At 37.2% G+C, this 25645-nt stretch overlaps 1 protein-coding gene across 6 annotated transcripts in view; it reads left to right on the top strand.

The window, feature by feature from the left end:
- Window positions 1–25645, top strand: part of DAGLA (diacylglycerol lipase alpha) — a 119267-nt gene that overhangs the window by 20549 nt on the left and 73073 nt on the right. For 2 of the 6 annotated variants that reach the window (XM_088146191.1, XM_088146194.1), the window contains exons 1-2: window positions 4327–5017; window positions 8837–8903. The exons of the other annotated variants lie outside the window; for them this stretch is intronic. The gene's annotated coding sequence lies outside the window, so the exon portion shown is untranslated. Of the gene's footprint in view, window positions 1–4326; window positions 5018–8836; window positions 8904–25645 lie in introns of those variants that run through there. 6 annotated transcript variants of the gene reach the window in all.

Raw genomic sequence — 25645 nt, 5'->3', positions numbered from 1 at the left:
TTTCCACCCATTACATTCCATGACAGAGAATAAAAAAGTAACTCACCAGCATCTGAAAGTGTAGTCCAGAGATAGATCTTAGATATTAATAAAAAAGAAGAAGAAAAAAAAATAATCCAAAGAGGAGGAGAGTAAAGAAAAAAAAAACCTTTCCTCTTCTAACGTGATCTAAGATACCGGAATGCAGGGCTAATGTCTCTCATTCATGAGGCTCTCTGCATTTGTAAAGCACGATGGAATTCCCAGCCACCTTTGCTGTTCTACTCACCAGCTTTCCCGGGGTGGAGACCAGGAAAGGCAGGAGGAACAGCGTCTGGGGCTCTCGTGGTTAATCTTCCAACCCCCCCCCCCATCCAGGGGAGTATTTTGGTGGTCTTCTCTCCTCTAGACCCACCACTGATCAAATACAGCTCAGGCGCCCCCGGAGCTCCGAGAAACGCGTCAGCGCCCTGTCCTGTCCGGGTGGAAGCTTGTGTTAATTTTTGATGTTGTATTTTATATTTTATACTGAGCCTAGTTATAGGCACATGAAAAATAAAACTAATATTGGTGGCCTGGTTCATTCATAATACTAAGTTATAAACCACACAAAATGTAGTCCTAGGGCTGCATGTTTCTCCTGAAAGCTTTCTTCTGTCCCAAGAATCCTTTCTAATTAAAAGTTAGCAAGCTAATTTCCTGATGTTTTTAGATGTTTAACACAGTTTTAAAACCCAAGTAACATGCAAGAAATATAAATAACAGAAACACCTAGCTCTACTTGCACATGTGGCACCCCCTTGCATCATGTTGCAAGTGGGTGCCACAACCCTTTACATGTTGCCCTTACTTCCACAAAAAAATGTTAATTATAGTCTCTGACCACCAGTATGCTTCTCCCATAGATCATAGTTTACAAATTAGTGGCTGTATTCACACACCATATTATACCAAATATGTGGTTTAACATGATATATGAACCTAGCCTAAGAATACTTCACACATAGTGTGATCACGCAACATGTTACCATTATTATTTAACCATACTTTATTTGATTAACTCTAGTACTTGGGTTTATACACCAACTGAACCATAAATTAAATATACTGATTGGGTTTACATAAAACCTGAGCTACAAACTAGCCAACTACATTTTAGTTTAGAATGTGAGCTTTGAAGTTAAATAGAAGTAGTTTGGTGTTTTTATATAAATGATTGAGATAATGATATAGTAATTGGCAGGGCATGGTGGGGTTGGGTAGGAGGTTGCAATTTGGCCATTGTAGGGAAAGAAGGGAAGGCTGCTGGTTGGCCTCATTTCCATTCATATTGTAGTCTAACCAAGAGTGTAAAGATGACAGCCAAGGTGGACTGCTTGTTTATGTTATCCGTTATTGGGATGTGTCTGTTACATAGGATTTAATCCTGAATTAAAAAGGAGATCTGGCTGAGAAAAGATTGGGGAGGTAATATTTCCCAGCTTTGTCTACAAGTTACTCTGTGATGCAGTAGGCTATGTCTGAAGTGAGGATAGGTAGCGCAGCTGCTGTCTATAGGAATTCTGTCCTATTGACCAGAAGTTTCTTCAGATATTCTGCCAATTTTAAGTGCTTGCTGCTGTACCCAGGTGGCCAGGAGAGTGTAGGTATATCCAGGTGGCCAGAATAATGTTGGCATAATGTTAGTGTACCATCAGTCTTCTGTATTTTCTGAGCTGGGGATCTCTGGTATGACAGTGGATTAATCTAGATTTCTTATCTTTTGGGACTTCAGTGCCATGCTGAAGTTGTCAAGTTAAGAGTGGCTCAGGATTTCATGTCTGCCATGATGACCATCAACCTGTCTCAACTATTGCCTAGCATACAGCATGGACTTAGAGGCTGGAATTACTGATCTGAAAGTAGGAAAGCTTTCTGTAACTCTGCTATGGACATACCAATTTGTGGTCAGTTTTAGACTAGTGGCTGCTATAAACCTTTGCAGGAGCGGGAGGCTTGGTTAAAAGGTCTAACCAGGCACCTCATGGATCTATATGATTTCCTGAAGGTACAGGTAGTCCCCGGGTTAAGAATGCCTGATTTGTGGACGACCCATAGTTAAGAACAGAGCTTATTGTAGCAAAATTCGAGTTAAATACACAATGGTTCAAGTTAAATACACAGTGGTTCAAGTTAATTACACAGTACTATTTATACAATATTATACAACAATACTGTTCCAGCTTACATACAAATTCGACTTAAGGACAGACCTTGGGAATGGAATTTGTTCTTAAACTGGGGACTACCTATACTTGGGGAATTTCCCATCTCATCTGTTAGCAATACTGATAAAATCTGGCTCATCCGTGGAACTTGAAAATAGCTTAGTGTTTTCATACTATTGTTCCTAAATGCTTTCTACCCTCTAGGAGAACTAACTTGGTTTATCAGGAGTTGAGAGCAAAAAAGTAGCTAGGTTCCTTGGGCTCATTTACCAGGGAGATGAGAAAAACAATGTTGATAGGTTAGAACACAAACTCTCAGGCCAGTGGATTGAACACAGAATGGGCCCCTTTTTAAGCCCCATCTGAAACCCTACACCATGGCAGTGGATGCAGCAAAGAGGTCCTACTTCTATGCCTCCATTTTATTTACACAGAACAGGCCATAGATGTTTTCCATACCATGTCACATCTCCATCCAGATGTTAAGGAGAGCTCACCAGTCAGAGACTCACTGTGACCAATTTTCACAATTCTTTGCAAAGTCAATCAGATTCACCTTCATTTGGCCTCCAGTGTTGGGACAGGTGATAGGAATTTTGGCAACTGCCTGTCTTGTTCCTTTGGATTCTTTCCAAGTTGTAGATCTTGAGGACATGTATGGGTATATGGAGAAATGGGAACCATTACCTGTTTGCTTGACTCTTGCTCCTCCTACTTTATTGGAGGTGGGATCTGCCCCATGGTTAAGGGAGGTAATTAATGCCTCACCAAGTGTGGGATGCATTCCTGCCTGCTTAAAGTAGGCAGTTACAAGACCTTTACTGAAAAAGCCATCCTTTGATCTGGAAGAATTCTGTAATTTTAGATTGATCTTAAATATTCCATTCTTGAATAAGATGATTGAAAAAGTAGTGGCCTTGTAGCTCCAGATACATTTGGTTGAATCCATTTCAGTCAGGATTTTGTCTGAAATATGGTTTTGAGACTTGGGATTCCTTCCTTCCTTCCTTCCTTCCTTCCTTCCTTCCTTCCTTCCTTCCTTCCTTCCTTCCTTCCTTCCTTCCTTCCTTCCTTCCTTCCCTTCCCTTCCCTTCCCTTCCCTTCCCTTCCCTTCCCTTCCCTTCCCTTCCCTTCCCTTCCCTTCCTCCCTCCCTCTTTCTCTTTCTCTTTCTTCATCCCTCTCCTCTCCCCTCTTTTTTTAATTTTTTTGTAGTGTTTCCAGTCTGTCCTATTGGGATACATCCATATGGCTGCTAGCTAGGTTATTGACCTTTATATTGTTTGAAACTGCTGTACGTCATTCAGAGTTTTGCAGTGAGATGCTATCAGTACACTGATAGCATCTACTGCTTCGTACTATCTAACTCCAAGGAAGTAATTAATACCCTTGAGCATTACCTTCCTACCATCTAACTCCAAGGAAGTAATTAATACCCTTGAGCATCTTATAAAGGGCTGGATGAGGGAGAACAAGTGGAAATTAAATCCAGACAAGAAAGAGAGAAAGAGATAACTACTCAGGCATTGAAGTGAACTTTGTTCTGAAGGGGGTTACACTTCCTAACAAAGAGCAGTTCATAGTTTGAGAGTGCTTCTTGACCCCAGCTATTGCTGAATTTGCAGGTGACAGCTGTGTTGAAGAACCTGTTTGTATAATAAGGGTTAGTACACACCAACTGCAACAATTGCTGAGGTGGCTGGACTTATCCATGACATGACTGTGACCAGTATTGACTTCTGTAATGAGTGCTCTGTGGGGCTATCCTTGAAAAATATCAAGAAACTGCAATTGGTGCAAAATATGGATCCCAGGTTGCTAACCAGTATAAGGATATAGGAAATGCATGATGCTACACTGAAAGATCTGTGTTGGCTGCTAATTGCCTACCAAACACAATTTAAGGTGATTTTTTTTTTTAATCCATTCAGTTGTCTGATTCTCAGAGACTGCCTGGACAAATCTCTGCAATTTTCTTGGCAAGGTTTTTCAGAAGTGGTTTGCCATTATCTCCTTCCTAGGGCTGAGAGAAAATGACTGGCCTAAGGTCACCCAGCTGGCTTGGTGCCTAAAACTAAATAAATAAGCCATGTGGAGGCGGGGGGGGGGGAGAAAAATTTAACAGTAAATATGTCAGATTCATAGTCATTTACTAATAAATTGTATTATTGTTAGTTATCACTAAATGATTGAATTTTGAAGCAAATCAAAAGAAAAAATAAAAAAACACTAATGGTTTCACAGCTTAAGTAGCAAGACTGCACAAAAGACACATAAACCTCAATTTGCAAATCACTGAAATTGAAGTCGAATTATTTCCTTCAACAGAAAACTCAGCATTGACATCCATATTATCTCATGTATTTAATAGCTGATAAATCTCAGCACGGACCAGATCCTTATTATAATAGGTTCTGAACAACTATTTAATATTCTCAGATATAACATCCATCAGTATCCGAGTGCATGCTCCTTCATCATGACCACATTTTTTTTGAAGGAAGTAAATTTGTATGTTAAATTGCAGTTGCAATATTGCAACTTTCAGATGTTGTATTATTGATACACTTTCTCATTTAAAAAGTCTATATGATAAAGGTGGAAAGAAAGAGAAGAGGATGACCAGGAGCAAAGTGGATAGACTTGATTACAACAGTGATGGGTACATCATTGGAAGACCTGAAAGGCCAAGCTGGAGACAGATCATGCTGGAGAAGTTCTGCATGGTTGCTAAGAAACAGCACCAACTTCATGGCACATAATCAAATGTGAAAGAGAGAAAGGAAGAAAGAAACTTGCATTTTTAAAACAAAGAAGCAGTTTAATGCTTGAGGTAAACAAGAGCTGGAAACTAACCTCCCTCTCTACTTCAGTGCTCAGAAACAGAGGGTTTGAGTTATGGTATTGGGCAGTGTTCGCTGTCTGGATAACAGAGTTGGGATAAGAACAATGTCATGTTTATCTAAAATATTCACAGAAATATATGGTACAATTATATGATGTGTATGAAGTATTATAAAACAGAATTTTCCACGTTCAAGATAGCTTAAATGGACAAATATTTAATTTTAAGAGGTGAAAATAAGATCTTGCTATCCTTGAGAATGGATTTCTTTTTCTGTTGGAGTTGGAGCAAGCTGTAAACATCTGGTACAAATATAATATAATGGTGCAGAAACATCTCAGTAGAAATCTATGAATTAAAATACGGAAGAGAGGAATGAAAGAATTCTGTTTTAGAATAAATAATAAAAACACAGCATCTGAACAGAAGCTAAGTAACTAGAGACTATGGTCTAGTCTACATAAACACATCTAGCACTCAAAATTAATCTTTCGCTTCCCATTTCTGCTTTCTTGCCTTTGCCCGGTATGCTGTTTTTTTCTGTGCAGATATCTCCACTTTGATTATTGGAACATTTTGATGCTTCAGCAAAACACTTCAGTTCTGATCAAGAAACTGTACCTAGCAAAAAAATGTTTCAGACAGTTTCTCTTCTGTGCTTGGTTGTTCCTGCTTGCCTCTTTTTGCCTTTCCAGACTGGTAGAACTGAACTTACTGTGATGCTGTGTGTGCCAAGTCCTGAGCCTAAGATTTATATGCATTTCTCACTTTTTTGCTCTGCTGCCTGTCACTGCCTCTGCTTCTCTCTGCCTAACTTCGGGTCTTGTGCCAGGACACTGTAGCTGGTATTTGGTGACTTACTGGTCTAAGGCACACGTATAACAGTACTGTGCAAAAGTTTTAGACAGGTGTGGAAAAATGCTGTAAAGTAAGAAAGTTTCAAAAACATATATTGTAATTGTTTATGTTAATCAATTTACAAAATGCAAAGTGAAGGAACAGAAGAGAAATCCAAATCAAAATTTGGACCACCCTTTGCCTTCAAAACAGCATCAATTCTTCTAGGTACACTTGCACACAGTTTTTGAAGGTACTTGGCAGGTAAGTTGTTCCAAACATCTTGGAGAACTAACCACAGATCTCCTGTGGATGTAGGCTGCCTCAAATCCATCTGTCTCTTCATGTAATCCCAGACAGACTCAATGATGTTGAGATCAGGGCTCTGTGGGGGCCAAACCATCACTTCCAGGACCCCTTGTTCTTCTTTACGCTGAAGATAGTTCTTAATGACATTGGCTGTATGTTTGGGGTCATTGTCCTGCTGCAGAATAAATTTGGGGCCAATCACACACCTCCCTGATGGTATGGCATGATGGATAAGTATCTGCCTGTATTTCTCAGCATTGAAGACACCATTGATCCTGACCAAATCTCCAACTCCAAACTTGCAAGGAACCTCCACCATGCTTCACTGTTGCCTGCAGACACTCATTATTGTACCGCTCTCCAGCCCTTTGGCAAACAAACTGCCTCCTGCTACAGCCAAATATTTCAAATTTGGACTCATCAGTCCAGAGCACCTGCTGCCATTTTTCTGCACCCCAGTTCCTATGTTTTCATGCATAGTTGAGTCGCTTAGCCTTGTTTCCATGTTGGAGGTATGGCTTTTTGGCTGTAATTCTTCCATGAAGACCACTTCTGACCAGATGTCTCCAGACAGTAAATGGGTGTACCTGGGTCCCACTGGTTTCTGCCAGTTCTGTGCTGATGGCACTGCTGGACATCTTCCAGTGTCGAAGGGAAGTAAGCATGATGTGTCTTTCATCTGCTGCATTAAATTTCCTTGGCCGACCACTGCATCTACAGTACTCAATGTCGCCCATTTCTTTGTGCTTCTTCAAAAGAGCTTGAACAGCACATCTTGAAACCCCAGTCTGCTTTGACATTTTTGCCTGGGAGAGACCTTGCTGATGCAGTAGAACTACCTTGTATCTTGTTGCTGTGTTCAGTCTTTCCATGCTGTATGACCTATGACATGAAACTGTCTTCCACAACCTCATCGTAGCAGAGTTTGGCTGTTCCTCACCCAGTTTTAAGCCTCCCACATAGCTGTTTCTCTTTCAGTTAATGACTGTGTTTCAACCTACATATGAAACTGATGATTATTAGCACCTGTTTGGTATAATTGGTTAATCATACACCTGACTCTAATCCTACAAGATCCCTGACTTTGTGCAAGTGTACAAAGTATGCAAGTGTAAGAATTGATGCTGGTTTGAAGCCAAAGGGTAGTCACACCAAATATTGATCTGATTTAGATTTCTCTTCTGTTCGCTCACTTTGCATTTTGTAAATTGATAAACATAAAGAATTACAATATATATTTTTGAAAGCATTCTTACTTTACAGCATTTTTTCACACCTGCCTAAAACTTTTGCACAGTACTGTATGTGAATTCATTCTCAAAGCTGTCTCTATATGTCTTCGTCTAAAGTGGCATGAGTAGGCTGTTCCAACACGATGCCTCTTCAGTAATCTCAGCATTCTGTTTGATGTGTCTGGTTTATTTCTGCCCCTGCAGTCTCAACAATTAAAACACACACACACACCAACTCCTGACTTCGCCTTTCTTTTCACTTCAGAATTCTCACCCACTTGTTTATTGCTTCTCTAATCAGGCAGTGCCTTCTATTGGTTAAGGAGCATGATTAATATGTGCATTGTCCTTTTGTGTACATTTGCCTCTTATCCCAAGACTGGGAGAATATAAAATTCCAATAGAAGAAAATATAAAGTTGAGCTTGGGACTTATTTGAAGTGCTAGATGTTCAGGTTCTACCTCTGTCACATGCCTGACGTGTTCAGGTCTGCTTTGCAGTTTTTGTAACTGTTTTATCAACTTTGAGTATAGATCAATTATTTTCAAATCTTGTTCTTCATCCATTATAACTTCCTTCTATGAATATATTCTGAATTTGTTGAATAAACACAACCAGGGGCATCTCTGTGTTATTCAAAATGCATCTCAGTTTATACAAAAATGCCAACCAGTGTATCACAATTTCTCTTACATGTACATGTTTCTCACCCAAAGACTCTGCACCAATATGTGTAGGCTTTATCCAAGAAAGAGGTAATCAAATTGCAAAAAAAAAAAAAAAAAAGTTGTCAGAGGGATCTCATCCCTATTAATCAAGCACTAATCAAGAACTGCTGTTAACATTTTAGGCAAATCTTAAACTTCTGGAATTTTAAATCAAAGGTCCATCATCACCACTAAGAACAAAAATTAAATCTGAAGCTAATTTTACTAACACTTCAACTCAAAATTTAAGGCAGTTAAATTTAGAAATCAATTGGACTCAGAAGCTGGCATAATACTTATATGTTTCCGCTGTGGGGCAAATAGCAGTGTCCTCAAGCAAATTTCAGTTAGAAAAGTGATGTAGAGAAGAAGGTTAACTACTCACTCTTGGTGTCATCTTCCTGCCCAGAATCTGTTTGGCATGCTGCTGTTAAAGCAACTGACCATAACATGACAAGCAGAATTATCAAAATCCTGGTGGTCTTGTGATATAAGAGAAGGGCCCTGATACCTGTTGTCCTGAGTACCTTCTGTTGGTATGGGGAGTCCAGAAGTCCCCTTGTATTTCTGAGCAACTCTGTTGAGGAAGAAAGTTGGTATATAGTCAGAGTGCAAGGGGCAAAAGTTAGCTTTTTGATGAAGGAAAATAACTTCATAAAAACATTCTTATTTTTATTTTCACAGTCTCAGTGATGCATTATAAGCTCTAATTTCTTTACAGTAAAGAAGATTGTATTGGAAATTAACCACTCTGAAACTGGATTGTGTAGTTGAAATACTGATAAACGGTAGGTGACTGAGGGCCATTTTAAAAAATCTTTTATTCTATATCTCCTCCCACCTCCACTTGCTTTTTACCTCTGCATAGTACTAATTCGGCTGAGTTTATTTATTTGTTTATTCAATTTGTATAGCCACCCATCTCACATACGTGACTCTGGGCAGATCACACAGTTAACCCCCCCCCCCAATCTTACAAATAAATAATCAAACAGCAACAACAACAAAAAACATTAAAACAATGAAAACCATTACAACCCTAAAAAAAACATAATCTACAAGAGAGTGGCATCCATTTTACAGTGTAACCATTTCACAGGCTCCATACTGCCGTCAGATCCCCAGGTATGATGGCAAAGCCATATCTTCAGGGCCTTCCAAAAGGCCAATAGGATTGGGATGAATCTAACCTCAGGGGGGATGATGTTCCAAAGGGCGGGTGCAGTGGCAGAAAAGGTGTGCCTCCTGGGTCGCATCAGAAGACATTCCTTAGTAGACAGGACCCATAACATGCCCCTTCTGCTGGACCTGAAGGGATGGGTAGATGTAACCAGGGAGAGGCAGTCCCTCAAATAAGCCAGCCCTATGCCATGTAGGGCTTTATATGTCATTACCAGCACTTTGAATTGAACCTGGAAGCAAACTGGCAACCAGTGCAGCTTGTGGAGTAGAGGTGTAACATGCGCTGATCTAGGAATGCACATAACTGCCTGTGTCACTGCATTTTCCACCAGTTGGCAGCCCCTTGTAGATTGGATTACAGTAATCCATGAGTTTAAGGCAAACTATAGTCAATATCTAGAATCAAAGCTGCTGTTATGGTGAAAATCATCAAAAATTCCTACTGGATTCCTGAAGTATTAGTAGAACTAAGGAGCCAACACTGAATAACATTATTCAAATAAACCAACTTTATATTACATATAGGGCCTGCACCTATGGAGATGGCTGATGGGGTGTGGGGTTGTCCCCCCCCCAGCATCTTACAGGTTTTTTAGGGCCAAATTATAGGAAGTTTTTAGGCCATTTTTATATATGTTTTTAACTATTTATAGATTATGTTTATGTCTGGAGAGTCCTGTGTTTTTTTTATTATTATTGTGAGCCGCCCAGAGTCACCCATTGGGGGAGATGGGCGGCATACAAATTTGGAAAATAAATAAATAAATAAATAAATAAATATTCCTTCCTTTTACTTTTAACAATCTTGATCTTTAGTCCCTTCAAATAATGTCCTAGAACTTAATTCCTTTTCATTTTTTCTTTGTCCGTTCTCACAAAATTCTTCAAAGCTTTAACAAGCCTCTTTTGTAAATCCAATATAGGAAAATTATCCAGGTCACTCTCTTGGTTTGTCATTTGTATATCCCTTTTAATTATTAAATATCATTCTTGTAGCCTATCATTTTTAAATCCACTTTCAGATCAGTCTCGATCTTGTCAGGTAAAACTTGTTTCTCTTTCATAATATATTTTAAACACAGTCTATCTATAGAGGCAGACACTCTTAAAATTAACTTCTGGGTCCATTGTTTAAAAATATCCTTCAATATATCCAATGTTAAAATATTTTGCTTCATTCTGTATTAGTAAGTCAAATTTAAGTATTCTTCTCCTTTAATTGTAATCTTTAGGTCCTTCTGGTTCCCTCTAGTGTCCAACCTTCAAAGTCTCATCCTATCATGTTTTTTTTAAAGAGAATTCAAAACAAAAACATTTTCCCACAGGAAGGATTCTTATAATTAATTCCAAAATCTTATTTCAAATCCATCTGGACCCTTAGTCTGTTTGTAACTTTCCAAGATCAAAGTTCTAATCATGCTTTTGCTGTTTATTCCTATATATATAGGAATTCTTATATATATTTTAAAGTCCTTAAAACTTCTTTCACTAAGAATTGAAGGAAACTCACCCAGTGCTATAAAAGTTGTGGTTCCAAAGGTTCCTGATAGCTGAAAACCAGTTAACAAGCAATTTCCTAAAATGATTAGAAAAGGAAGTATGCGAACCTAGTGTCCTTTTGAAGGTGCCGACCATGGGTTTAGCAAGATGGATATTCCCTCATCTCCCAGAGCTCTAAATCCACTGGACACCGCTGACTTGCAGTCTCTCACATGGAGCAGTTGTGGGTGATCTCAAGTCCTCTCCTTGTCTGGAGAGGAATTATAAAGAGCTGATATACTCGCCAACTCTTCATTCTGCTGTGGTCATCAGCTCTGCTTTTAGTGGAGCCATCTTCTGTTCACCATTTCTTCTCTGGAAATCCTCAGAATTTTACTTCCATTAAAAGTGAATTGGGATCTGGTGCTCTAGTGTCCATCGTGGCTGATAAATATATAAGGTTAATTGGCTGAAACGGTGATTCAAGTTTTTATCCTGTTTGATTTAGCCATGCTGTAGTTGGGACACTAAAATTTGGTCATGTGACCCCAGTTTTCTAAAGGAATTACCATTCTTTGGCTGATTCTAAAGTCTTTTTCTGCCTTTCTATGCTAGAGCAGGTTGTGCCTTACAGAAGTGCTGTTCCGTTTTTTTTAAAATGGCTTGCTCAAAACCTGGAGAATAGAAATGATGCTCCAGCAGTAATCAATCAGGAAAGGTCTTAAAATAACAAATTATAGGGCTGCAGATGAACTGAACAAAACCTTCACTAAACCATGATAATCTTGACCTAACATTTCTAATATATTTAACATCTATTGGATTTGTGTTTTACCTTGCCACCCAAAAGTCTTGATCTAAACAGATCAAGATTGTAAGGTAGCATATATATCATTTTGTCAATACTGTATAATTTGAATTTATTGTAGGAATTAAGTTAAAAATGTACCTATTCAGGTCACTTTGCCTCAAGAACAAGTACAGGCATCATTAGCTTAATTGTCTTCTGATGGACATCTTGTAACATAAAGTGTTTACTTTTTTCTTATCACAGTCAATTTGATTATGATTATTGCTTTGAATGATCATGGTGATCCATACTAATAGCATTTGCATAAATTTGTTTTGGAAATGAAATCATACAGTAAACAGGATCTCATCATTAGTGAATGAAGAAAAATTAGAATCAACTAGGATCCAATCCATGTTTAAACTTTGTGGAACAGATTTCCAAGTGGTTTGGCACTGCACATAGCAATAAGTTAGATATCACAGATTTCTGTTGGTATTTCCCATACCAGTACTGGCAGATTTTAGTAGAGAGGACATTACTTGTATATGAAATAACAACTTTATCCTAAGTTACCTAACTCTCTCATGTTTTAATTATTTAACTCTGGGTAGAGGTTCTAAGTAGTTAGATATAACAGACATGCTTCCTCCTTCCCTCCAATGCTGGTAACCTACTAACCATCTCTAACCTTTTCTAATGGAGTAATGTTTTGCTCAGCTTCCAAAATCTATGGTTTACAAAACTTCATTGAAGAAAGGCCTTTTGTTGTATTCCTGTTGCCATTTAGAATATAACAACTGGTAGCCCCTTTTTGGTTATACACTAGTATTAATCTATAGACATATACATTTGTATATGTGCAAATTTTAATAGTTCTTTGATTAACATATTTCACTTTATAAAATATATCACAGAGGCAAATGTTTTCCATTCTAAAATTGGTTAAGTAAGAAATTCATTATTTGGAAAGTTAAAAGTTACCTGAGTTTGGAATGCTTATCATGTCATCACTGTCAGTTGCTGCAGGCAGAATTCAGTTGCATGGAAACACTCAAACTGCTGACTAGAATACAAATTTCAAGTTGTCTACAAGCAACTGGGAATAAAGCTCTATCACTACTATCACTTGTGCAAACACAAAGTAGAATAGTGATGGGACTTTATTCCCAGTTGCTTGCAGATCATTTTTGTAATGTACATTGCATAAATGCCAACTTCAATTGCTTCAGTAATTCCAATACTACTTTTCTATTTGTCGATATCTTGAGAATCGTCAAAATACAATGTATTTGTTTCTAAGGTATGTTGTTGCTTTAAGTCTAATACTCCATAGGGACAAAATACATTAAACTCAAATAAAATACATATTAATAATTTGTATAAAATAATAAACAATTAAAATAGCAAGAAAAATAGTAATGAATTTTAAATAGCAATAATTTAAGAAGATAGAATTAAAGTCCAATCTCACACAAGAAATATAGAGGACTAAAGGTTAATTGCTGTAACATGGAGGAAAGTTAGGCAGGAGTTGGCATCCTATATCCCGTAGGCCAGATATGGCCCACCACCCAAAATCATCCAGCCCATAGTCCCAAAAAGAAATATCATATCCACCACCATGCAGTGGTCCTAGAACAGAATTCAACTTTGTAATTTTATCTCAGGCCTGATATAAAACCACACCATTTTAATAAATTGTAATTACTTTAATATTGTGTACACGCACACGCACACACGTTTATAGCATACCTTTGGTTACTGAGGTCTTTTCCTCTTCCCTCCATAAGCATTTCTTTCCCCAACTACAAGAGGTGCCCTGAGATTCTGCAGAGCACATCCTTGTTTTCTCCTTTGGCTGCATGTCTCTATGGTCCACTCCAAAGAGTACTCTCAAGTGCCAATATATTCACCAGAGAGAGAGAGAGAGAGCACGTGCGTGAGCAGCCCACCATCCACTCACAGACATGGCCTCTGACTCCTATGTGGAAGAAGGTTGCCGAGTTGAGGAGATGTTTTTCCTTTCCTTTTTTCTTCTTTTTTGTATTATCTTTTATAAAATGAATATGTTCATCTTATTCACTACATGATACATCATTTCGTCAGGACCAGGCCACTTCTGGGTATTGTGAACATCCTTTGGTATGCCCTGAGTGCATCCTGTAATTGTCAAGGAGATGTGAAAGTTCACAACATGACTGCCATGGTGGTATGGCTCTTCACAGAATGTGTACCAAGATTTTTTTTAAAGTATTCAGTTCTGATGTATAATTAAATTAATGAAATGCAGATATTTGCCTTTCAAATAATTATATTAATTCTCCCTACCAATAAAAAATGTCATTAATAACTTAATTTAAAAATAAAATAAAATAAATTTTTAATAATAACCATGTTGATGTTGTCTCCACTTAAAATTTCCTCCACCTATAATAAATTATATAAATATTCACAATTCGTCCTACATGCTGTGAAAGTGTGTTGTGTTCTTCTATCATTTAGAAAAATTGTCTAGATTATTTCATTTTTCATTTTTTTGCTTTTAATAAAACAGAACAAAATAACAGCTAAAAAAGAAAAGAAAGGAGAAAAAGCAGCACAACAATAATTTTATATATAAAGGCTTCTCATACATGCATGCTCCAAATCCCATTGATTAAAGACCGTCATCCAGTGGTGTAGAGAGTCAAGGAGATGGCCCTGACATTGTAAAAGAAAGAGGAGGATTAGGTTCACCTACTTTGCAGCTTGTTGTTTAGTTTGGATGAAAGAGTGGATGTTGCTGAGAAATAGGTTTTTGGAGTTAGAATGACATGACTTGAGATTTGGGTGGCATGGATATTTATGATACAACAAAGCTAAGGTTAAAAATAATTTTGTTAGACATGCCATACTGAGAATATGGAATAGGTACAAACCCAGGGTGTGCCCAAAAATACCTTTGTGGCTCTCAGCACAAGAAGCTTACTATAGAAGAGACATTATAAGTAAGCATAAATGGCTAACTTACTGTGACATATTAAAATTTTGTCAAGGAGAATGTAAAATAAAAAAAGATCTGGTGGCAGAAGGATACACTTGTCAGTGGTTCTCTTATGTACTAGTTATTAGAAAGATTTAAAGTAGACAAAATAACTTTTGGTTTTGAGCAGTGTAAGACTGAGTTTGAAATAGAACTGTGTACAAATAATAACATGTAAATTTTAGTTACAGTATACAAATGAAACAGTGGGAGAATACATGGTTGAAAGGATTGAAATTTACATGATGTTATAATCTTAAAGAGAAGTTTTATAAAATGATGTATTGTTGGTATATGCCACTGGAGAAACTGTCTAGAATATATAAAGGTGCGTCAAATTTATATTGGAAATGTGAACAAGAAGAGAGGACATTTCATCATGTTTGGTGGATGTGCAAAAAAGCCAGAAATATTTGAACTCAATACATATAGTAATTCCAATAGAAGAGAATATGTGATCAGAGTTGAACTGTGGAGTCCTTGGGGTTCTTTGAGCTTGGTTGTTTCCTTGCAAATGTTTTGTTAAATGACTAGGTAACATCTTCAGTGCTAGAATGGAATGGGGTTTGCTCTCTGTTTATATACAGTGGCATGCCCTGCCAGTGTTGGTGGGGTGTGGGTTTTGTTTTATTTTTTCCCTCTGGTAGTTCCTTGATTAGGACATTGTTTACTACTGATTGTATGTCTGGTGACAATCTTGGTGTTAATCTCTGCTTATCTGGGTGATGATTGCTGGTGAGGAGCTGTTCTGGTCTTTTGTTTTCCTTTTTATTGTCTCTTTTGAATAGTATGTAGATGTTGTTTATGTGCCTGTTGATGGCTGCCTTGTCTGAATACCAAGCTTCCAAGAATTCCCTCACATTTTTGGATTTAGCTTGGTCTAAGATGCTGAGAGTTTCCCAGTTGAAACTATGGTTAAATCTATCCATGTGTTGTGAGATTAAGGAGTTTTCATCGTGTCTTCTGACTGCTAGTTGGTGTTCATGGATGCACTCTGCTAGCCTTCTGCCTGTCTGTCCTACATAGTGGTTGTTACAGTCCTTACACTGTATGTTGTAAATGACACCTGTTTTTTCTTCTCAGGCTACTGGGTCTTTTGGTTTGCTTAAGATGTTTTGGAGGGCTTTAATTGGTTTGTGTGCTATGGAGATGCCATGCGGTTGTAGTAGTCTGTTGGTAGTTTCTGAGACGTTTCTGATGTATGGCATATAGCTTTTCATAGCTTGTGTTGGTTGTGTTGTAGGAGATTGAGCGGTCAGGCACTTCTTGATAAAGTTGCGTGGTTACAAAAAGTTCCATTTTGTTGGAAGATGATGTATAGGTGGTCTGTTTCCTTTTTCTGCTGTTCTGGGTTGCTGCAGTGCATTTGTGCTCGTTTGAATAATGTATCTTACACAGCTCCTCTTGTGGGAGGTTGGGTTGTTACTCTGGTAATGGAGTACTTGATTAGTGTGGGTTGTCTTCAGATAGACTTGGGTTTCTAATTGGCTGTTGTTTCCTCTGCTGATGATGATATCCAGGAAGGGTAGTATGTTGTTTTCTTCCTCTCTGGTGAGTTTTATTCCTTTGAAGATGTTGTTGATAGTTTCATGTGTCTTCTCTAGTTGTTCTTTTTTTATTATATCAAAGGTGTCATCTACATACTGGATCCATACTTTAGGTTGTATGTGTGGAAGTGCTATAGTTTCTAGGTGTTGCATTACAATCTCAGCAGTCAGCATCTTAGACCAAGCTAAATCCAAAAATGCAAGGAAATTCCTGGAAGCTTGGTAGTCAGACAAGGCAGCCATCAACAGGCACACAGAGATAAACAACATCTAGTACTATTCAAAAGAGGCAATAAAAAGGAAAACAAAAGACCAGAACAGCTCCTCACCATCAATCATCACCCAGATAAGCAGAGATTAACATCAAGATTATCACCAGACATACAATCAGTAGTAAACAATGTCCTAATCAAGGAACTATCAGAGGGAAAAAATAAAACAAAACCCACACTCCACCAACACTTGGCAGGGCATGCCACTGTATATAAACAGAGAGCAAACCCCATTCCATTCTAGCACTGAAGATGTTACCTAGCCATTTAACAAAACATTTGCAAGGAAACAACCAAGCTCAGAGAACCCCAAGGACTCCATATAGTAATTCAGAAGATTTTAAAGATTAATATACAATTGAAACCAGAAGCTTTTATTTTGGGACTGATCGATAAAAAGTTGGAAAAAAGTCGTGGAACTTTTGTTTTTATACATGATAACTGCAGTAAGATTATTATAGGCACAGAGGTGGAAAGATTTGACATTATCCACAATGGAGGAATGGATGGTGAACTTCCCAAGATGGCCAAATTGACATCTTTGATCTGAGAAAAGACCTTATCTAAGTTTACTGCTGACTGGAAACCCCTTATAGACTTTTTGCATAAAACAGAAAAAAATGAACTGATGTATGGTTTTGATGACTAGAAAAAAAAAGATTATAAAAAAAATGAAAGTCATTCTGTAACCATACAGTAAGAGATAAATTTATACTTATAACTGCTGTAAAGAAAATCAGAAGCTATGTGTTTATATTTTGTTTCTTTTTTTCTGCATTTTTGGCTTTCTCTCTTTTTCCTTTCTTCTTTTCTTTATTCTAAATATTAGTTTCTGTTAGTTTTTATGTTTATTAAAATCTTAATAAAGTTATATTTAAAAAAGGGAAATGGCCTTGAAGCAAATATTCAGAAACTGTTACATAAACAAAAAAAGACAGAAGCATTCCTTAAGTCCCAGGAAGGGAGAGAGTATTAAGACGAGACTTAATAATTTTAAGGCATGGCACAAACATATTTTAAAAAAGCATTATTCTCACTGCATCTCCAACACATGGGGTCCAACAAATCAGAAATATGAATTTTTGTTGAAGAAGTTGTAATCTTAGATCTATTGTAATTGTTGATACTGACATTAAGACAGAGTCCTATTGTTTAGAAAATATTTATAATACAATAAATAAAGCTTGGGGGGATGTAGTCTTAATTTGCACTCAAAACAGCTTACCCAAGAAGGCCAGCCCAGTTTTGTTTGCCTATCAGTTTATCAGTTCAAAAGACCTTTAAACAAGACATCTTTCTTTCTTTTGGTTCTTTTTTCTCTTCTGAATAAGATAAAAGGCTTTTAAAAATGTGTGGACTCAAAACAGCAAAGTTGGAGAAGGAAATGTAGCATCTTAGGAGAGCCACAGCTACGTTCCCTGGTTATGTAAAAAAGATACTTGAGTATTGGGAATGATGCATGCAGTTTAACAGAGAATGGGTAGCCTCAGTTAAACTTTTTTTTTTCTTGGGCTGAATGGTTGTAAGGGCAATAATTTACAAGCTATGTGCAAGAGAGAAAGTGAAAATGAAGATTAACTGCAGAACAGAACAGTTAATTTGCTGGATGCTCTCTTCTCATCAACTCTTTCCTATCAGCCAATGAACACAGAAAATACTATGTTGCCTCTGTTTCTAGCTCCTTCAGCTATAGCTCTTGATACCTTCCAAGGTGATTCTGAAGAACAGTTACTTGCCATTGCTGCCTGCATTTCTTCTGCTTCCATGTCTTCCAGCATCCAGTCCTGGAATCACTGAATGTGACAAGGAGGAGATAGAAGTAGCACTGCATCTATTACCACAGCCACATACTATCCCTTTGATCTTTTCTCACCTCCAGTAGCACAGCTGCCAGTGCTGCTACTGAAGTCTAACAGAACATTGGGACTTGCATGTATTGCATTACCAGCCTAGGCAGTAGATCAAGTTTAAATATTGACTCATATGGACTGGCATGGCAATGATGGTATACTAGCATCACAGTTATATATTTTAAAGTCACATTTTTTCTCATCTAAAGGTTATTATATTGAGAAGTGGCTCTTATCTATGAAGTAGTATTGAGTTCATAATTGTTGTGTAATATATTTTCATTGGGCAGCATGATCCTGAGAGATTTCACAGCCAAACTAGTTGTATTTTCTTCACATTGAATGTGTTGATGACAACGTATTAGTGTATACTATGTTGACTAGATTTATTGTGTGAAAAGAAGCTTTGTGTAAATTAAGTTCTGAATACAGAAAATTCTGAACCGTTCCATGAAGACAGAGGAAGCCAGAACTGCTGGCTGCCATTTCTCCACTGTTTATCTATGCTTATGTATTTATTAGTCCCTAAATTTTCTTTGGAATTGAGCGGAATAAGACCTGGGACAGTTATTTGCTAGAGAAATTATGATAAAATATAAATATTGTAAATGGTAAACAGGGAAGGAGAGATGTAAGTGTATGGTCCCTTTTAATTTCCTTCACAAAGGTATCAGGATCCTCAGTTGTCCAAAAATGCTTTACATGTAAAAATCTTATATATGATCAGGCTCATATATAATTTTTTTCACCTGATAAATGTATGTAGCAGGTGAATATCTTACTCAGAAATTTAAATACTCTCTCAATTTCTTTAAATATGGGTACATTGTTTTGTTTCCTGTTTTAGGCCCAGAAAAGCTAGTTGTTATTTTTATTTCCTTTTTTTCAATTGTATGAAATGTTTTTAAGGCCGTTAACAGAAGATATCCATTGACTTGTGAATTATTGATAACTTGTTCCACTAGCTTTTCTGTTTTCTCTCAGCAAAGCTTCTATTTTTGTCAGTTAGTATGACTCTCTCCTCAATCAAAGCAGCACTTTGAATATTGATGTAGCCTTTTCCTCACAACTTAGCCATGAGTGAAAGAAAAACACAGTAGGAAAAAGGAATACAGTAAACACAATTTCTGCTTTCACATCTGTTCAAAAGTCTGAAGCTTTTAAATTGTTGATAAATATTTGTTTGCTATTGTTGCTGAAAATCAAATTATCTAATCTACCTTACAGTATCATTGCTGATTTTGGAGAATCTCATATGTAAATATTCTGTATTATAATGTCTATGATGCATACTCATGTGCCTGTGCAAAGCCTCTTTCAGAACCTTCTCAGGTATATAGAAATATCTGGCATGTGATTAGGTACAGCTCCTGCTGAATCCGTTCAGTTTATTTTTGTCAACCACAGTGATAGCACATTCATCTTTGAATTTGTTGTAGCATCAAGATTATTATTTTTAATTTATTTTAATTATTTTACTCTTGTTCATCCTTGCTTCTGCCTACTCTGCTTCTGCAGAGGATTTATCTTCAGTTTCTGATGATTCGTGATATTCTGCTCTTCTAGGGCAGATCACCAGAGTTCTTAAAATGAAGCCTTTCACATTTCTGATCAATAGATTTACATTCCTTGGAGCAGTCTGAAATATAATGAAGCAAATTATTTTATATGTTGGCCTTTCACTATTTCTAATTTGCCTTGGATTCTACCTCTTAACCATATTTTGGATAATTCTCATGACAGGCAACTGTTGGAAGAATTGCTTTTTTGTTCCCAGGTTACTCCCAGGACATTCCTTTGAGACAGATCTTGCACCTGAGCTCCAGCCTGACATGGCCTCCCACTCAGAGGTCACTGTCTTCCCTCTGCTCACTCCTGCTGAATCTGCTCATCCTAAGGTTTTGCATTTTGAGATTACTTCACCAGCACCTCACTCATTCCCTAATGGAATTTGTTCTGAACTTTTTGAACCAGATTATTATGTTCCCACTTGCTTCCTCTGTTAATTTGGCATCTCCTTCCACATTGTCACCTGATGCATAGGTTGAAGACCAAACCTGTTTGTCTGTTTGTTTGTTGGATTTCTCCCCCGCCCATCTCCCCCACAATAGGGGACTCTGGGCGACTTACAAAAAAAACATTAAAACTATAAATATATATAAAACACATAATACATCCAAATTAAAAACAATACTAAAAAACAATGATCAATATTGTCAGAGAAGCCCTCAATTTCTATGACAAACAAATTGGTCAGATTGCATTTTGTGTTGGCCTTGAAATTCGATAGTTTTTTTTCAGATGGTAGAGGATACAGTATACTAACTAGTCCAAGATGCTACCTCTTCACCAATCTTCTTTCTGATGCTTCTAATGAAGACAGCAAGGGACTCCTGGACTAAGCCAACTTCTGTTCTAACCAGGTTGAGAGTTTCTGTAGACTAAGAGAAGGGAAACAGTGTTTCTAATTTCAGCATCCTCTTCTTTGTGCAGGGATAAGGAGACCCAAAAACTGGATACTCATATGTGTATACTCTTTGTGGATTCTCTCCAGGTGGCTAACTATCAAGTATGCTGAAGAGCCATAATTTTCTGTGCAATAAGATTTATTATTTATTTCACAGCTTTTGTAACCCATCCAAATCCATAGACTCTGGGTAGCCTATAACAGAATAAAAATACAGAATAAAAACAAAAAAACATACAATTAATAGGAATCCCCCAGATGGCCACAAGAAACATTCAGTGCTGATCAGAAGTATGGTACAATAGTATTAACAGTTTTATAAAATGCTAGGAGGGAATGAGCTGCTCAAACCTCAGGAGGCAAGGAGTTCCAAAGTACATAGGCCTCAACAGAAGGCCTGCCACCTGGCCCATACTCTCCACATCTCATGTAGATTGAGGACTTTTAGCAGGCCTTCTTGTGATGTTCTTACCAGATGGGCAAATTGAATCTTGACAAGGGGATGTCTGATATAATCTGACTCTGTGCCCATAAAGGGCATTGTAGGTCATCATCAGCACTTTGAATTAGGCCTGGAAGGCTAACCAACACAGTAAATTTAGTAGTGGTGTAACTCCACTGTGACACGATTGTTTCATTAACAATGTGATCACTGCATTTTGAATCAGCTGTAGTTCCCAGGGCACTGCAAAAGGCTGTCCCACATTACAGTACTTTATTACAGTAATCCAACCAAATAGTGATTAAAGTTTGAGTTACTGTTGCCAAGGCATCCTGGTCCAGGTAGGGTCAAAACTGATGTACCAGCTGAAACTGGGCAAAGGACTCTCTTCTATTTCCCTTCCTATTTATCAAAGACAAACAGTCCAGGTTATTAGGTCAGAAGCAACTTGTTTTGTCAAGCAGATGTTAAACATAGACCATCATGCAGTTGACTTGGCAGCCATGTTTGTGGCATCTTCCCTTTCTTTGCATTGTCCTTCTTGGCTCCATTCCCTTGCCGTCTCTCACCAGAGGAAACCATGTGTAGGATGTTGGCAATCAACTGTTGTAGTGGTTTCTTCCTAGTATACAGTAAAGATTCTTACCTAGCCATACCATGCCATGTGTCACATGCTTTCAGCTGCATACAGCCTAGAGCTAATCAAGTTGAGTGCCTGCAATTTTCTGTCTTGCCATTGAGCCCAATTAGCACCCACAGATCAGCATCAATCTCAAATGTCCAAGAGATATCTTTGATTTTGATGTTTGGGGCATTTGGGGACTGCCTGGTTAATTTTTAAGGCATATGAACCTCTATAGTTTACAACCTGTGAGTTCTGTTAACTGTTTCTCAAAGTTACTATGCTGAGTTTTGCTCTAATCCCACACTAAACTATTTCCTAAATTCAAAGGCATTTTTGTTATATTGTTTCTCTCCTGAGAAAGTGAGCAATGAAAAGTACTCCTCCAGGAGATAACACTCCTGGCTTCTTTTTCAAGTACTTTACTGTGCCTTAGAAGTGTATTGGACTTTTATTACCTCAACTACTTTTTAAGATTCTCTTGCTTTAGGATAATATCAATTGCTCTCCTACAGAATGGAAATTGTTACTCAATATAGGTCCTCTCTTCCTGGCTTAAATTCTAGAGGCAGGGGGAATGAGAAGAATAGGGTTTAGGAGAAGTGGGTAGAAGGACAGGCCTCAGAAAAGTTCAGGGAATTCTCCAACTATCAGAATAACAAGTTTAGGAATAAATATTTATTGTCAGGAATGGCAAAGGTTAGCAGCCTACAGATATTTTGTATAATAAAAGGTACTTAGTCATCCTGTTGTGAGAACTAGGAGAATATTCTTTAGAAGTTAACCTAAGTTACAAACTGAAGGAAACCTGTTCACTTTTATATAATAAAAGTTTATTTGATTATTTAACGAGGAAACAAAAAAAAATCCAAATCAAGAAAAGATTTTGGTGATGGCAGTAAAACCTCTTAATTTTTTCCTCAAATTATTGTGATTATATTTTAGCTGAGGGAATAAAAGATAAAAAGGACATTCAGAACAGGGTGAGCTGTAATTTTTTCCTTCATTTTATATTAAATGGCTCTGCCTACCAATTTCACATTTTACCATTTGGTTTAGGAAACAGATCCTCCAGATAGGCAATGGAGCAATGTAATGGAGCAAACCATGGTTGCCAATGCCAAGATAGAAAGAAAATGAAGTTGGTCAAATCCATGATGATTTTTGCCCAGACTTAAGATAGCAGGGGAACAAAGAGTAACATGTAAAACTGAGATCTGTTCTCCAGAAAAAGGAAAGCATCCTGCCTCTTCTGCAAAAGGTTAGACATTGCCTATTGTGTCACATTGCAAATGGATTGCAGTTGGGATTGCCCCAACAGGATTTGATGAAAGACATTATTGATGAATGTAGTTTCCATTCATGCTCTGCTGTTCTTGGTACAGCACAGGTAGTAAGTAAAGGTGTCAGTTCCAGGTATATGGCTTGCTAAATGCCTATACTCCCCATTCCATACATACATACACACACTATTTCCTGTTCATGTAGAAAAAAAAGAGGGGGTAGCAGATTCATTCCATTATATGGAACAGTAAATGTGTCGTCTTATTGGCTGTTAGAAGCAATTGTTGGCTATCAAGAACAATTAAACTTTCTTAAGATCTGCAACTGAAAAAGAGAGAGAGAGTAAAGCATTAATATGGGGCAATCCTTGATGTATGGTTTTTGCTGTAAGAGATTAAGGTGTTTCTAGTGTTCTATTAGCTGCACCAAATATTTCATTGCCCTGAATGAGAGAATCTGGGAATTGCAGACTATTTTTAAAAATGGGGTTATCTAATTAAATACTTACACTACAAATGACTTCTAATTTTTTCTCATAACCTTCCTTATGGAGAGAACATAAGGGTTGATTTGAAAAACACATTCTGTGTGATAGAAAGACAAGTCACAGTTACACTGAGGTCCCTGTTGTATGGCTTAGGAAGAAAGTAAGAGCATAAAGATTATGTGCTTGGTGTACATTTGTGCAGAATGTACTGTGTGTGGGCGTTGAGTAGGAGGAGTATATGCTGGGTGTTTGAAAGTGTAGTCATTAGACAGTCTGTGCAAAGAGAGAAGCCATTTAGCTCTGGGTTGCTGAAGGAATGCATGTACAGAATCAAATGACACATTAACTTTCCCTATATTCCTAGAACAAAAATAAATAATTTTGCATTTTCCATGATAATATTCATCAGGTTTTCTGTTTGTCTTGCAAGTCCTATCTTGCAGGACAGAATTGGCTAAGAACGTGCATGACAAATTGTAAAAAAAGCTGGCTATAATACAGACAGAAATATATTTTATGTTTTGAATTATTTTTGGTTTTTGAGTTCTGATTTTTTAAAAAATATATATCAAAGATTATATAACTATAAATAGTCAATATTTAATTCAAAATTTAGTTTAAATTTAAATTTAAATCCAGTCATTAAAGTGGGAAAGGCTATATATTTATAAGGTTGGCCTCATCATTGTCCTCATCATTCTTGAGCTACCAGAGGTCCCTTAAGACTTGGCTATGCCAGCAGGCATGGGGACCCCAGGGGATGGGGGAATTAGTGAGGTGGCTCCCTTAACATCCTTTTATTCTCTGTATTATTTTGCTTTTTATATTTTTAATGTATTTATTGACTGTTTTTAGCTTTGTTGTATGCTGTCCAGAGTTGCCTGTGGTGAGATGGGGGGCTATATAAATTGGTTTAATAAATAATAAATAAATATTTTATTCAATGGCAGGTAAACAGGTTCAGAGTGACTTCTTTAGAGGCAGCTCCCTTAGTAAGGCACCCCCACCGATATAACTGATCAGTGGCATCTGAGCCAGGGTATCTATCTGATTTCCAATGAGCAAAAAGATTCAAATTTGATGAAATGAGCTTTTGGATATTTTGGTATTGGGTTTAAAGGGTTATATTATATTCACACTTTAAACTTGTGTAAACCACTTGTATAATTCAAATAGCATAAGTTTTTACTGTTTCTGCCTCTTCCTGTGAAAAAATTGGGACTATGATACTTAAAAGAGTATGTTTTCCCATACTTCCCATACCAATCCTATCCAGTGGGACAGGCTCTTTTTTGTGTCCTACCAACCATCTGAAATTCAGTAATAGAGGAAAAATAGCATCAGAATGTGGAACCAAAGGAGATACAGAAGAAGAATGTATGTCATTCTTCTTTACTGATCTTCCTTAGAAGGTTGAAGATGGTTTTGTTTTAGCAACCTGTAGTTTGGCTTCTAAATTATTTTTTTTGTACCTCCAAGACATCCTTTTTTGAAAATTAATCTCCTTGAATGTTCTGATCTTTTTAAAAGGTGAGAGATCATATAAATAAGCATGTTCCACACCACTTACAATATTCGAAAATCACTTTCAATGTTATTTGATCAAAAACTTATTGCAGTAATAAACTTTGAAAGAATGGATAATGAATGTTAAGATGTTAATTTTCCAGAGTTATTATTGAGTAATTGTAAAATATGCCCCTGTCCTTTGGTCTGGATGAAATTGGTGAAGTCCTAGAAAAATAGTTTGGGAATAGCATGGAAGTAATCAGTAAACCCGAAAAAGTCAGGGAGAGATTCTTCAGCACCAAGGATAGCTCTAAGTGAACACAGGTATTACTATAAGAAATGTCAGATTTTAACATTAGAGGAGTTTGAGGGAGGTTGGCAGTGAGCTGGAGTAATGACTTTATAGGTATATCCTTTGAAACAGAATTCATCTTGTATTCAGTTTGATTTCAGTTCCCTAGCAATAAATTTGTAGAGCATTAATAGTCACAAATTATTTCTTTTGTAGAAATTAGTTAATAAGAGAGAGATAAGGAATGTACAGCCAACATGAACTATTTTCATAGTCTGAATT

Source organism: Python bivittatus, unplaced genomic scaffold (genome assembly GCF_059951505.1).
Source record: "Python bivittatus isolate LINGU-HERP-01145 unplaced genomic scaffold, Pbiv_v1 ctg000480_np1212, whole genome shotgun sequence".
Lineage (NCBI taxonomy): Eukaryota > Metazoa > Chordata > Lepidosauria > Squamata > Pythonidae > Python > Python bivittatus.
The sequence above is the reverse complement of the archived record's forward strand: the minus strand, read 5'-3'. Positions and strand labels throughout refer to the sequence as shown.